We start from the raw sequence: 14,082 nt of genomic DNA on the forward strand, positions 1-14,082 counted from the left end.
CAAGATTAGAACTCACCACCCAAACCTATTCAATCCTGACTTGAGCTTGATTTTACTTCAGATGATTATGGAATCACATTCCTCATTTTAAAATGTTTCTAAAGATAGAATAGTTTTATCTAACCAAAGGGAAGCTATATTCATGTTTGAACTACATCATTCTAGGAAAAATGATAATCCTTGAAAGGATCTTCAACTAGAAGCAACATGGCCTAGTGGAGGGAGCGTAGGCCCGGGACTCAAAAGGATCTGAATTCTAATCCCAGCTCTTCCATTTGTCTGCTATAATAACAATGATGACATATGTTAAGCGCTTACTATGTGCCAAGCACTGTTCTAAGCACTGGGGGGGATACAAGGTAATCAGGTTGTCCTATATGGGGCTCACAGTCTGAATCCCCATTTTACAGATGAGGGAACTGAGGCACAGAGAAGTTACAGTGACTTGCCCAAAGTCGGCTATGTGACTTTGGGCAAGTCACGTGACTCTGTTACCCCATCTGTTAAATGGGGAATAAGACTGTGAGCCCCATGTGAGTCATGGACTGTGTCCAACCTAATTATCTTGTATCTACCCTAGTGCTTAGTACAGTGCATGGCTGACATTAAAGGCTTAAATACCATTTTTAAAAAATGCTTTAATTTGTACATCTCCCATAATCAAATCAAGAGGATGGAAAGTAGGCACAAGCCCCTTTCAGTTCTGATTTTTATATTACTCCCAATTACCCTTTAACAGCTTACTTGGAAGTCTGAGCAGCTGTACTGGTTTCCCAGCAGATACTGTGACAGTACGGTCAACTAGAATAAGTTCTGTGCTTTGTAGCATCAGTGGGTAACTCAAAAAATATGATTTGAAAGTTGGTTATAAGATCCTTGCTTTCATTTTATTGTTATTTCTAATGATAAGTGAGGAAAGTATTTGAACACATATTTTGAGGGACTTGGACCCTGGGGAATATATAAAAAGTGCAACTGTAAATATGTGATAAATCACTAAATTAGCTTTATAAATAAACAGAGCTCCACATTCCAGATAATTGTTCAGTTTAGCTGATCTGGGAAATACGCACATGGTGAGTGGATGAAATATGTTCATTTTTAATTTATACTACCTCCCAAACATTATTTGATAGTTTCCTTTTGCCTGGTCCTAAAACTTTATGATACTCAAGCAAAAATGAATATTGCAGGTGTTTATTCATCTCCACTGACTCTCTACCAGAGTTGATGAGACCTGGGATGGGTAAGAATTGGCAATCAATAAATGCCACCTTTCCTGTGAACAACATTAGTTCTGTAAAAAATATTGTGGCTTGGCAAATTCACATTTAGAAATGATACAGTCAGTAGACCATCCCAACCAATGACGTTAAGTATAAGGGCCCATGCAAGTGAGTGAAGTGTAATAATTTTATTAATAATTGAATTAATCATTTAATAACGATTCAATCACTATTAAATCATTATTAAATAATTATTAACATAATAAAATAATATTAAATATTTAAATAATTAAATAATTTAAAATAATATTAAAATGTTTAAATAATATAATAATAAAATAATTATTTAATATAATAATTAAAAAATAATTTTAACCTCTTGGTGGTATCTTTAAATCTTTAAGTCCAACTGCAAAATCATTAGCAGATAGCAATCAGTGGTAGTTATTAAGCACTTCCTGTGTACCGAACACTGAACTAAACGTATTAACATAGTACCGCATTTAATTCCCTTAATTTTTAATTTAGTAAAACCTCAGATTACTATTGAGGGCAACAGAAGTAAAATAGAAAGAAATAAAGTGGTTCCTCCAGAATTACAGGCAAAGCGCTTCTCTCACCTTAAAAAACAGATTCGAATAGTAAGTAAATGAGGATCAGTAGACTGATAGGTAAGAAGGGAAAATCATTACAAATGCACATAAAAAAGTCATTAAACTCAGAAATTCAACATTCTGCATCCAAAGGCAATCCTGAAGGGCTCCCAGAATCTGGCTTTTATGACATGATGTGTGTCACATGGCATTTATTCATTCATTCATTCATGTTTATTGAGCTCTTACTACGTGCAGAGCACTGTACTAAGCTTTTGAGAAGTACAAATCGGCCACATATAGAGATGGTCCCTACTCAATAACGGGCTCACATGGCATGTAAACACTTCTCAAAGTATGACAGGCCATGACACAAGCCATCACTAGGCTAGATGAGGGATGCAGCCAAAAAGTAGATTAAAAAGACTGGTGCTTCCTCTTGGTCTTGACTGCATGACATGGAGTCTTGGATGCTTACCAGTCCTAGGCAACTACAAAATTGTGCATTTAGCATTTCACTTTTGAGGTTTTTCTAATTTGCACAGACAAGCTTGTGAAATACTAAGACAACTCCTCTTCTGAAATAAACTTCAGTTTACAATTTTTTTTTTTCTAGTGACAAAAAAATGCTACCTCTCTTTTAGCTAGTGAACCACTGAATCAGAACAAATGAAAATGCTGGAAAACAGCACTATTTTTGCTTCTGGTATTTTCTTCAATCTATTAACTTTTCACAGGAAGATCACTTGAAAAACCTTTCAGCCAAATCTCTCTCCATAATTTAGAGCTGTGTCCAATTCTGTATCCTTACATAGTTTTGCACTTAATTAGATGGACTCGATTGAGGACATTCCATTCAGTCCTAGATTGTGGTCTGATAAAATTCTTCCAATATCCTTTCTTCATGTGAAAACATCAATATCCTTACTTCATACTGACATCAATATTAGCTCTAGGAGCAGAACCAGGGCAAACTAAGAAATAGCCTTAAAGCTAACAGCTTTATTTTCTCCCAAGGATCCAGCTGCTAAACCTTAAAATGATCACAGGGGAAGGAAGAGGTAAACTATTCAACTTTCAGGCACTCATGCCATTTTTTTAAAATATATTTATTTGTATATTAATAGATGAATATGATGATATTGCATTTTACTAAAGAAAGGCTAACAACAGAAGTCACGCGAGAAGCAGCATGGCTTAGTGGAATGAGTACAGTCTTGGGAGTCAGAGGTCGTGAGTTCTAATCCTGGCTCTGCCACTTGTCAGCTGTGTGACTTTTGGCAAGTCATTTAACTTCTCTGGGCCTCAGTTACCTCATCTGTAAAATGGGGATTGAGACTGTGAGTCCCACTTAGACAACCTGATTACTTTGTATCTACCCTAGTGCTTAGAACAGTGCTTGGCACATAGTAAGCACTTAACAAACGCCACCTTATTATTATTATTATGTAAGTCATTTCCAATGGGATTAAGAAGTACATGGACAAATTTCTGGAGGAGAGGTCCATACTGGGTTATTCAGAGAGAAACAAATGCTATCCTGAAAGGTGCAAGAAGGGCTTGAAAATATTCACAGATTTATGGTGACTTTAAAATTCAAAATTATACTCATAATAATGATGGTATTTGTTAAGTGCTCACTATGTGCAAAGCTCTGTTCTAAATGCTGGGGTAGATACAAGGTGATCAGGCTGTCCCATGTGGGGCTCATAATCTTAATCCCCATTTTACAGATGAGGTAACTGAGGCCCAGAGAAGTTAAGTGACTTGCCCAAAGTCACACAGCTGACAAGTGGCGGAGCTGGGATTAGAACCCACGACCTCTGACTCTCAAGTCCATGCTCTTTCCACTGAGCCACGCTGCTTAAGAAAACATCAGAAACAATTTTGTTGGGTGGCAAGAAATTCAACTATCAAAGCAGTGTGACCTCGTGGAAAGTGCCTGGGCCTGCAAATCAGAGGACCTGGGTTCTAATTCTAGCTCTGTCACTTGCCTGCTGTGCTACCTTGGGGGCAAATCAACCTCTCTGTGCTTCCATTTCCTCATCTGTAAAATGGGAATACTAATTCTCCTTCCTAATTCAAATCCTAATCCTAATTCAAAGCCCCATGTGGATCTAAGAGAATAAACTAGACAACACCATCATCATCATCCAAGCGTACTTGGCACCATCAATGGATGTCTATATTTCGTTTTCAAGTTTATATTTAGATTTAAACTTACATTTAAATTCATTCATTCATTCAATCATATTTATTGAGCGCTTACTGTGTGCAGAGCACTGTACTAAGCGCTTGGGAAGTACAAGTTGGCAACATATACAGTCCCTACCCAACAGCAGGCTCACAGTCTAGAAGGGGGAGACAGATCTAGAAAGGGGAGATAGATCTAGAAGGGGGAGACAGAAAAATAAATTTTAAATAAGATCAGCAACCCAGACAAGTCTAAATATTATTTCAAGTATTTTGTTCTGCCTATGGCACTGAAGTACTTACAATATAATCCTCATTGAAACTGAATTAATTACACACTGGCAAAATTGCAGTAAATGAAACTAATATAAGGAATTCAACTGCTGACCATATGACTGTTTCATATGAGGAGCTCGATGGTTAAAGAGAAACGTGATGTGACAGCTGTTTTTCACATTTTTCTCAAAAATTTAGATGCTTCTATCATTAAAAGATTTGAAGATCTTAACATTAAAGTACTTACACTGTGCTGTACAACGGGCTACGTGAGGTTGTATTATCCTCGCTTATAATACATATGAAAACATTTTTGGTCTTGGAACCTTATTTTGAGAACTGTGGTGCCTAATAATGTTTCTATACTGTTATTAACCATGATGCTTCATTGTTGTGTAAAGTACTACAGTTGTGAACATCAGCATTGTCAAATAAAAGTCAGGAGAGCATAAGACCTCAATTTTCCCTTTTCCAATCATATCTGGTCCCTTAGTCTTAGCAGATACATTTGTTATTTCTCCTCTCAAAGTTGGTTAGAAGGTTAATTTGATCCTCTGTAGCTATTTAAGCATTTCTCTCAGACCATATGGCTTGTAACCTCTATGACCCCTATAACCTCTGAGATCTATAATCCTAAAACCCCAGGTATACTCCACAACAATGAAAATAGGAGAGTGGATTAGACACCACCATTTTTTAGCTTTTTCATAATTTTAGAAATTTCATATTAATTGCAAATTAAGAAAATAAAATGATGCATTGTGTGACACTGTAGCATGTAAACATTTTAATATCCAAACTTTAAAATCTTATTTATGGTGGAAGCACTGGCATGTTTGAGAAAATAGACGCTAGCAAATTAGCTGGGATATAGTGAGAAGAGAGGAGAGAGAGGGCCAGCTGAGTGGTTGGGAGCTTTTATTTTACTTGGGGTATTAGAGATTTTTAAGAATGCGAGTGGTAACCCTTTCTTGGCATATCAGAAAGATATGAGAAGCAGCGTGGCTTAGTGGCAAGAGCAAGGGCTTGGAGTCGAGGACTTGGGTTCTAATCCTGACTCCACAACTTGTCTGCTGTGTGACCTTGGACAAGCCGCTTAACTTCCCTGTGCCTCAGTTACCTCATCTGTAAAATGGGGATTAAGACTGTGAGTCTCACATGGGACAACCTTATCATCTGATATCTTCCCCAGTGCTTTGAACAGTGCTTGGCACATAGTATACACTTAAATACCATAATTGTTATTATTATTATTCATTCATTCATCAATCACATTTATTGAGCGCTTACTGTGTGCAGAGCACTGTACTAAGCGCTTGGGAAGTACAAGTTGGCAACATATGGAGACGGTCCCTACCCAACAGTGGGCTCACAGTCTAGAAGGGGCAGCTCTAGATATACGGGCAGCTACGTGTAAGCTAGACTAAAACAGGGAGAGCCTGGAGACAAAAAGACCAGTAAAAAGACTGTTACCAATAAACTAGCCTGGGGTCACTGGGAGTTTATTGGAGCAGGCTTATTGTTAGTCCATAGCACACTGCTTATTCTGAAAAGTGATTGCTAACCATGTTCATGTCTGATGCTTCCAGGGCCCATCTATCACTCTACAGCAGCTCTCAAAAGACCAATTTAGGATCTTCAATGAAGTCTGGATTTTGTGGGTTGGGTGGCACACACCAGAGGACGGCAGCATATTCTATACCAAAATCTTGAGGTCTTTCCTGCATCCATAAGAATGGCTCCCAAAATAGACTGAATAATCAATAAATCAGTGGTATGTATTGATCACCTTACTGTGTGCAGAACACTGCACTAAGGGCTTCAGAGAATACAAAAGAATGAGCAGACATGTTCCCTGCCCACAACAAGCTTACAGAATAAGATTGGAAAAATTATTTAGCTTTATTTTGTCAGCTTTCATCTCCTGAAATCCCACTTTATGAAACCTGATACATTTTCTTCAAAAAATGAAATTATTTAAAACTAGAGTCTAGCAAAATTTTAAATGTCTTCACTACACATCCTGCTGTTCCTTATCAGATCACTCTCACCATGCTCCATGTCAGAAGCTAACAGACAGTCCAAAATTGTAATCACTTTCCCCCATTTTCTGTATCTCTATAAGGGAAGGGATTGTCACTATTTATTGTTGCATTGTGCTCTCCCGGGGCTTAGTACAGTGCTCTGCACACAGTAAGTGCTTAATAAATATGATTGAAAAAATGAAGGAATGAAGAGCCTGAGGGAATGAAACGTGTTTGATTATACAGATGACGATAATGATGGGAGTTATCAGAAATAGAAGTAATTTTGGCCTTATCTGTGGATCTCAAGGCAAACTATACTATCAGAAGCCATAATTTTACTTAAAATGTAGCTTTTTTTAAAATCACAAGCATTCAATATCTTTACAATACACCCTGGCACTGAATTTTCCCTTTTACTAAAGAATAATCCAGAGAGGTAGACCAATAGGGTTTGCTTTCATGTCAGTACAGATTCTTAAAAATTGGGGAAATTAGAGAAAAATAAAAGCATCAGCACTACAAAATTGTTAAAGATAACAGTAAACTGGCAAAAAAAAAACCCACTGTGTCATAGCTCATTTGGTAAGGGAATGTCCTGAAGAACTGAGAAAAATCCTGGATGAGAGATAAGAGTGCACTTCACCCGATGAACTCTCAATGAATACCATTAATACTCTATGAGATACAGTGAGAGTTACCCCCATTTGAAGGATTGTTTGCCAGCATCTCAAATGATCAAAGTGGCATCCAGTCACTCACCTGACTGCCCAGGGAAACCAAATTCTATGAAAAGTGTCACTCAATAGAGAGCTGACATTCATTAATGTGAATGATGCCCACATATTGAGAGGCACTGAGCAGGTTAAAAAAACTGCCACTGAACAGGCCAATATAACATCATTAGAGAGGAAATGGGTCTCCTTTCACCTCATTGAATTTTTGTGTGCCGACCATCCACTCTTCTTTATTTCTGAGGCTGACAATCAAGCTTGCCTCATGTGCCAGAATCAGTTCAGAGTGAATGGAGCGCTTATTTCTGAGTTCATTTTCTAAGCTGATATTTCCACGTTCACAGGTGAACTAGCTGGAACTGTAGCTGGCACTTCTCAACACTGTGCTAACCCATGGGACTAGAGATAGGCCGGTATCTTTCTGTGCCTCTGGGAGTATCCCCTGCTTTTAGTGGCTGTTCATGGGCTGAAAATCACCCCAGCCAGCCCAATCCAGATACATCATCAGTCTATCATCATCATCAATCGTATTTATTGAGCGCTTACTATGTGCAGAGCAATCCCTTCAGTATTGGCGTAAAAAGCTTCAAAAGGAGCAGTATGGACATAGAGTCTTCTGAGAAATTTGCATTGCACTCTGTCACTTGGATTTTGTTTTTTACTTTTGGTTTCTTTTTTCCCCCTTAATGTATGCTCCATTTTTTTTTTCAAAAAAAAAAACAGTAATGAAAAAAGTTTCAATAAGATTTAAGAAAAAAAGATGCCTAGCAAACCGTACCTGTTTATAATGATTCTGGGTGTCCAATTGACTTTGCACAGTGCTCAAGGCAATGGCTGGTATTTATCAGAATTCAGCAGTCTTCTGGGGGAGATGATGACAATAACAATGATGGTGGTAAAGTAGAGCCAGAAAAAAAAAATAGAAGAATGCCCCTTGGCTGAAAAATTTACTCCTATATCAGTGACCTTTGACACCATCAATCCAGATAATTGAAATCCAGTTTAACAATGCAAATATCCATGACTTTAGAACCAGCCCTATGAATCTAAAGGAACCACACCTATAGCTGTGAATTAAATATACCTTGAAAGCCCAGTTACTGCACAGAGCAAGCAAGCTATAAGTTGAGAGGTGCTAGTAATTTGCAGGTTTGGAATTCCCCAGGCAGACATTCTTGGCATCAGAGAAAGAATTTATCACCTTAAGCAAAAAATAATGTAGCACTAAAATCTACTGCTGGGCCAATTATGCCCAGCAAGGAGAGATTTAACCACCAGGAAATGCTATCTATAATGGGGTCATTATACTGAATATGATATTTGAGATAATGATCTATGTTTTTATTTCTCTTAAAGGATACCAATTGTACAATCATCCATTTGTTTAAATGTCTCTTTGCATTCTGTTTTTCATGTTTTGGGAAGGGACAAAATGGTGTATAACTGATTTACAATCAAATCAGATCCACCTGACAAAACTCCCACTTCTCCACCACTGGGAGTGGTGGGAAAAAAAGCAGGAAATAAACCCCACCAAGATCCAAGAGATGCAGCCATGGGGAAGGGGGAGAGAGACAGAGATAAAGGGAGAGAGAAACAGGAGAAAAGGGAGAGAAAAGATAGAAGACAAAGAGAGAAGAGGGAACTAAAAGATAGACCAGGAGAGAGATTTAATGGGGTGCAGAAGAGGCTGCAATGCTTTCAGTCTAGGCTCCCTTTGAACTCTGTCTTGGGGAGAGGAGACAGGAGAGACCCACCTCTCCATGACTGTAGGACTTAGAAAAAAAAAAAAAAGGTTATCATATCAATATTCGATAAATGAACGAAAGAGATTAGCTGCTTGTTCAGCTGGTGTCTACAGACTGATTCACCTCCCTGCTCATCACTACCAAAACCATTCGCTTGTTTTGCTATTGTAAAAGTAGTCAAAATGCTTGATCTAAAATCACAATTATGTGCAATCACTGCCATCAGCCATCTGGGCCCCCTGGCATTCTTTGGGGTCAGCCCAGGATGCCCCTTATGGCATGGCCATAGGCGATGCCTAGCATGTAGCAACTGGGACATCTGCCCTATAAAGGCACACTATTATTTCCCCTGTAATTTCATAATGTGGATCACTGGACAGTTTCCTTGTACTTCAGGTGAAAATAAAATGGAGCAGGAAAAACATTTTGGGGGCCAGAAACAGCTAAGTAGAGAGAGTTACTTCCTAAGAAGCATGCTCAATTCCAATCAACTGGAAAAGTTTTTATTAATAACCATGTCTTACTTTAAAACCCTGATTTTCCATTATTCTTCATTTTTCCAAACATTTTAAGCAATTTCAATTAAAGTAAACCAAAAGTTATATCAAGTGCAGGTTATTTAAAGCACAGCACCACAAATAACTTTGTTCATGACTCCTTAATGTTATCAGAGTGAGGGGTTACCTTAACCCAACAGTTCTACTATTTCTTATCTATTGACACTATTTTTCTATTTCTTCCTTTGTCTTGTATCCATCATTTGTCGAAAATAGTTCAGAAAAAAAACAAACAAAAAAAAGACTTATCTGGACAATTGTAGATATGAAAAATGTTAGAGCCGAATTATTTAATTCTCCAGTTTAGATCCAACCGCAATTAGGCAGAATAAACCTCAGCCTCAGCATGCTTAAGAAATCACTAAATAGTAATCTGAATGAAGACACCATTAGATATTTTATCAAATACAACTGCATGTCCCCAAGGACACATTTTTTTTCTCCTAAAAGGAATTCTTAAGTTCCTCAATTCAGGTCACTAGTAACATTTAAAAGAAATCTCATCTGGATATTTAATCAAATCTTGCCCTGCTTGGAAGACTGACAAAAGTGGGCTTGATTTAGGCAGCATCTACATTAGTGAAGTGGCAAATTAAGACAATTAGCTACATAATCCAAGGCCAAACAGACCTTGAATGTTTAGGTGCAAGAAAATCCACAATGTGATCATTTTGATTTTTGACTTTATCACACTTTAATGAGTAATATATTCAAAAACTGATTCTAATGATCATAGAGTAAATAAAGGACACCTATTTCAAATAATTCAGTAGAAAAATAATTCTTTATAATAACAGTTAGAAGTAAAGTATAAAAGGAGAGTGATCACTCCAGTCAATACAGATCAGGGGAGTTTCCTTAAAGGTACAAAGCAAGTGAATATAGAGCACTTAAATTTAAAAGTGGAAAATGCAAATCTTTTTTTTAAATCATAGTAATTATCTTTCTGTCAAAGCATTTACAGACAAGGGGCCAGGACATATTGAACTTCAGGAATTCAAAATAATAACTTTTGCTTAAAGTGGCAATGAAAGGAGGAATGTGACTTTATTAAGATGGTTTCCTCTCTCACATAGAAATGATTGAATGCTGGAATACCAAAATTAGGAAGGGTTATTACAATGCAATCTATAATCAATCCATCAATCAATCAATGGTATTTATTTAGCACTTACATTGTGCAAAGCACTGTGCAAATGCTTGAGAACAATACACAAGAATTAGCAGACATATTCCCTGCCCACAACTAATAGATGTTTATATAAGCCATTTCTTTAAGCAATTATAGCAATTTTCCTCTTTGAAAAATAAATCACTTTCCAACTTTTACAACCTGAGTAAACTTAAAGCACCTTTAAATGTACTAACATGTTTTAATCTTCATAAGTATCTTGATAGTGATAATCAAGACAATTATCACTAGGGATTTTTCTACAAAATACTTGTAGAAAAAGCTCATCTTTTAACCAGGTTCATATAAAATTGTGACTAATTCTTTGGTGGTTCCATTTATGAGACTCATTATTTCAGAATTTGCTCCTTTTTGGATGGCTATGAAATTAAATCGGCAACCCCCTTCCAACTTCCTCTTACAACCTGCAAAATCATAGTCACCTAATTTGAATTTCAATTATAGCATGAAATTCTATGAAATTCTATGAAATATTTTGGAACCCTCAGGAAAGAAAATGCCAATTAATTTAAAGATCAAGCACTTAAATTACCATAGGAATTTGAACCTTAGGCTGTTCCTGAGCAAGTTTTGAGCTGAACCATTTAGCTGAGGTTAATCCTGTGTGAGAAGTTTTAATTCATGCTCAAAATAATCTATCATCATCATCAGAACTTATCTGAGTGCATGGCACTACAATAAGTGCTTATGAACATACAATAGAAGCCATAATTCCTGCCCTGAACATGCTTACAATCATTAAGTGATGCTATAAAGATGGTAAAGGGGCAATCTACTTAACCTAATTTATATAAGAATATAGGAAATGTGATATCGTGACCCTGTGTATTCTGTGTTAACAGTGGCATTTAAAATTTATTAGAAGAAGGCTTTGACAAATGGCTTCTGGACAACCATCTTGAAATATTAGCAATATTCCTCCTCAAATCTTAATTAAATGAACAGGTTTAAAGGTTGATAATATGGAGTCACCAAAGTATACAACACATTATAATCATTTTGATTTTTTACTTTACCTCTCTTTAGTCAGTAATATATGAAAAACTGATTCTAATGATCACAAAGTAAAGAAAGAACCTGAATATCAACATATCTTCGGATATATTCATGATTGGAAAAAGAACAAGTGGAAAGGTGGGGGGAAAGTCCTGGATAGAAGAGCAGAAAATGGATTTATTTCTATTCTGTTTCTGTGCTGTGATTTACTTCAATGATGATGACTGACCGAGGTGGATAATTTAATGGCCCAACTAGAAGAGATGGGGCTACGGACTGGAATGAAAATTTGGCTCTATGTTTGGTGAGGAAGAGCAGAAGGAGAGAAAGTGATACAATTTAACAAGCTCCTGAATGAGTAGACTGAAGGTCAACAAGGAAGCTAAAATGATCCAGAAGATTTTTCATATGCAGAGGATGCAGGATTCGGATTGATATTCCAATTACAGTCAGATGTCCGATAATATGGGGGTAAGATTCCTGATGAACACCACCTGTACGAAAGCTAGCCCTGTGGTAGTTGTACCTTTGCAGTTTTGTTTCTTTTAACATTACTCTGAGCTCTTTACGGATAGTGCATTATCAGATGACATTACCACTCCACTACAACCAACTTTATTGTACTCTGGCAAGCACTTACTTCAGTTCTCTGCTCACAGTAAGCCCTCAATAAATACAACTGATTGATTGATGACATTTCCTAAATCCCTAACAGCATTCTACTCCAAACATGTAGTGAAAACATGCTTTATAGAAAAAACCTTAGGCCCCGTTAGGGTCAGCATGGATACTTTCTTTCAATTGACACTATTCCCCCCTCCTCCATTTATAGTCCTGTTTTCTTCCCATATATCTTTTCTTATTAAGAAAAAGAGGTTTGTGATGGGGCGGGGATATCTATTTGAAATCATTTTTACTTGTTTATCATTAGTTAAATTAAAAAAGAGTTCTGAAAAACCGTTAATTTCTCCTACAGAAATTTATCCAATAAGCCTACTGAAAAACAAAAAAACAATAAACGAATAAAGACATGGGGCCCTTAAACAGAGTGCCAATATTACTTTTATCCTTTTTTTGAGAAAACAGGTCAGCAAAATTAACAAAGAAGCACCTTCATTATTTTTATGTTTGCAATGATTTTAGGCAGTCAGTATACATAATATTCCCAATTTTAAAACTTGCAAAATAAAGTTTGATATATTGAAAGTTAAGAATATCAAGTGCAAAATGTTTAAAGAATGCCCACCAAGAAGGCAACACTGAATAGACAGTTCACTATCAGTTGGTATTACTCATTGCTAATATATTGTGCTAATGAGCTTTATATTTCATTTAAAGGAAAGAGGGGACATAAATGCAGTGTAGATTTACCAGATCATTAAACATGATAATGGCATAAAAAGCCTACGGTAATATTAAAATAGATTTTATATTCCTCCAAGAAACTCACTTTAAAACAGATACATAGGATGTAAACAAATTAGTATGAATACAGAAATGGTAACCTATTCCCTAGCTATCACGTTCACTTTCCTAAACTGCAAAGATAAAATTCAAAATGTGAACTAATCTCTCAGGTTCTAATATAGATAAACACAGGTTTTTGATTTCATCATTAAAATGTTATGAACGATTCCGGTTGGAGAACTGATTAACGTTGGATGCAAAGGAAGCTATGTGTCCTAACAAAATTAAGACAATGTAATTTGATTGCAGTGGTAAAAAATAATCAAAATAACACCAAAAACTCAATTACACTGGCAGCTCTAACTAGGACCCACTCTGCCTTGGAAACATCTGCTCCTGAAGCACATCGAAAATGGCTTTCAAATGGAAAACCCTCTTGCTGACTTGCTTCTAAATATTTTCTTTCTGTGAAATATCCTGTCACAAAACTGCACTTGGTTTCTTTTGACTTTAGTTGCACTTGTTCCAAATGAACAAGAACCTTAGCTCATCCTTGGCAAAAACCAGTTTGCATGATGATGAGGCATTTATGCAGTCAATCCCTGATTTACAATTATTAGGCCTATTTCAGTTTAGCGATTTATTTAACTACCCATGGACACTTTTTTTTTTTTTGGCCTGTTGGTTCTTACACAAACAAAAACATGCTGTTTTCACTTCATTATTTCCTAGCTTTTCTGGGCATGCATGTTACATTTCATTAATCTTATCCTTTGATGGGTAGGGGAGAATGAAGTCTTTCACTCTTCAGATAAAAGGTTTCCTGTCACTTGCCAAACCTTTTAAGGTAAAAAGGACACAAAGGATTATCGCTATCACTAAACAATACATGCAGAATCCCAAGTTATTTTTCTTTCTTTCCCAACATTTTACTCTGAAGGATCTTCTTTTGTTCTCAATGCAAATGGTCACTAGTTCATTTTCTTTTACTCGGGACGGTTACGTCACATCGCTTGACTAATACGCATGCATTTGCCACTAAAAGACATTTTAACTGAGAGCTGTCACATCCGTCATCTCCACTCAGGCTGGTTAAAATTTTTATCTGCCGTCTTGAATTAATTTCAGCTTCCCTG

At 36.6% G+C, this 14,082-nt stretch overlaps 1 protein-coding gene across 12 annotated transcripts in view; it reads right to left on the reverse strand.

The window, feature by feature from the left end:
* The window catches only part of ROBO2 (roundabout guidance receptor 2), a 1,226,656-nt gene that overhangs the window by 378,259 nt on the left and 834,315 nt on the right, over nucleotides 1-14,082 (reverse strand). The window lies entirely within an intron of this gene.

This window comes from Tachyglossus aculeatus, chromosome 24 (genome assembly GCF_015852505.1).
Source record: "Tachyglossus aculeatus isolate mTacAcu1 chromosome 24, mTacAcu1.pri, whole genome shotgun sequence".
Classification (NCBI taxonomy): Eukaryota; Metazoa; Chordata; class Mammalia; order Monotremata; family Tachyglossidae; genus Tachyglossus; species Tachyglossus aculeatus.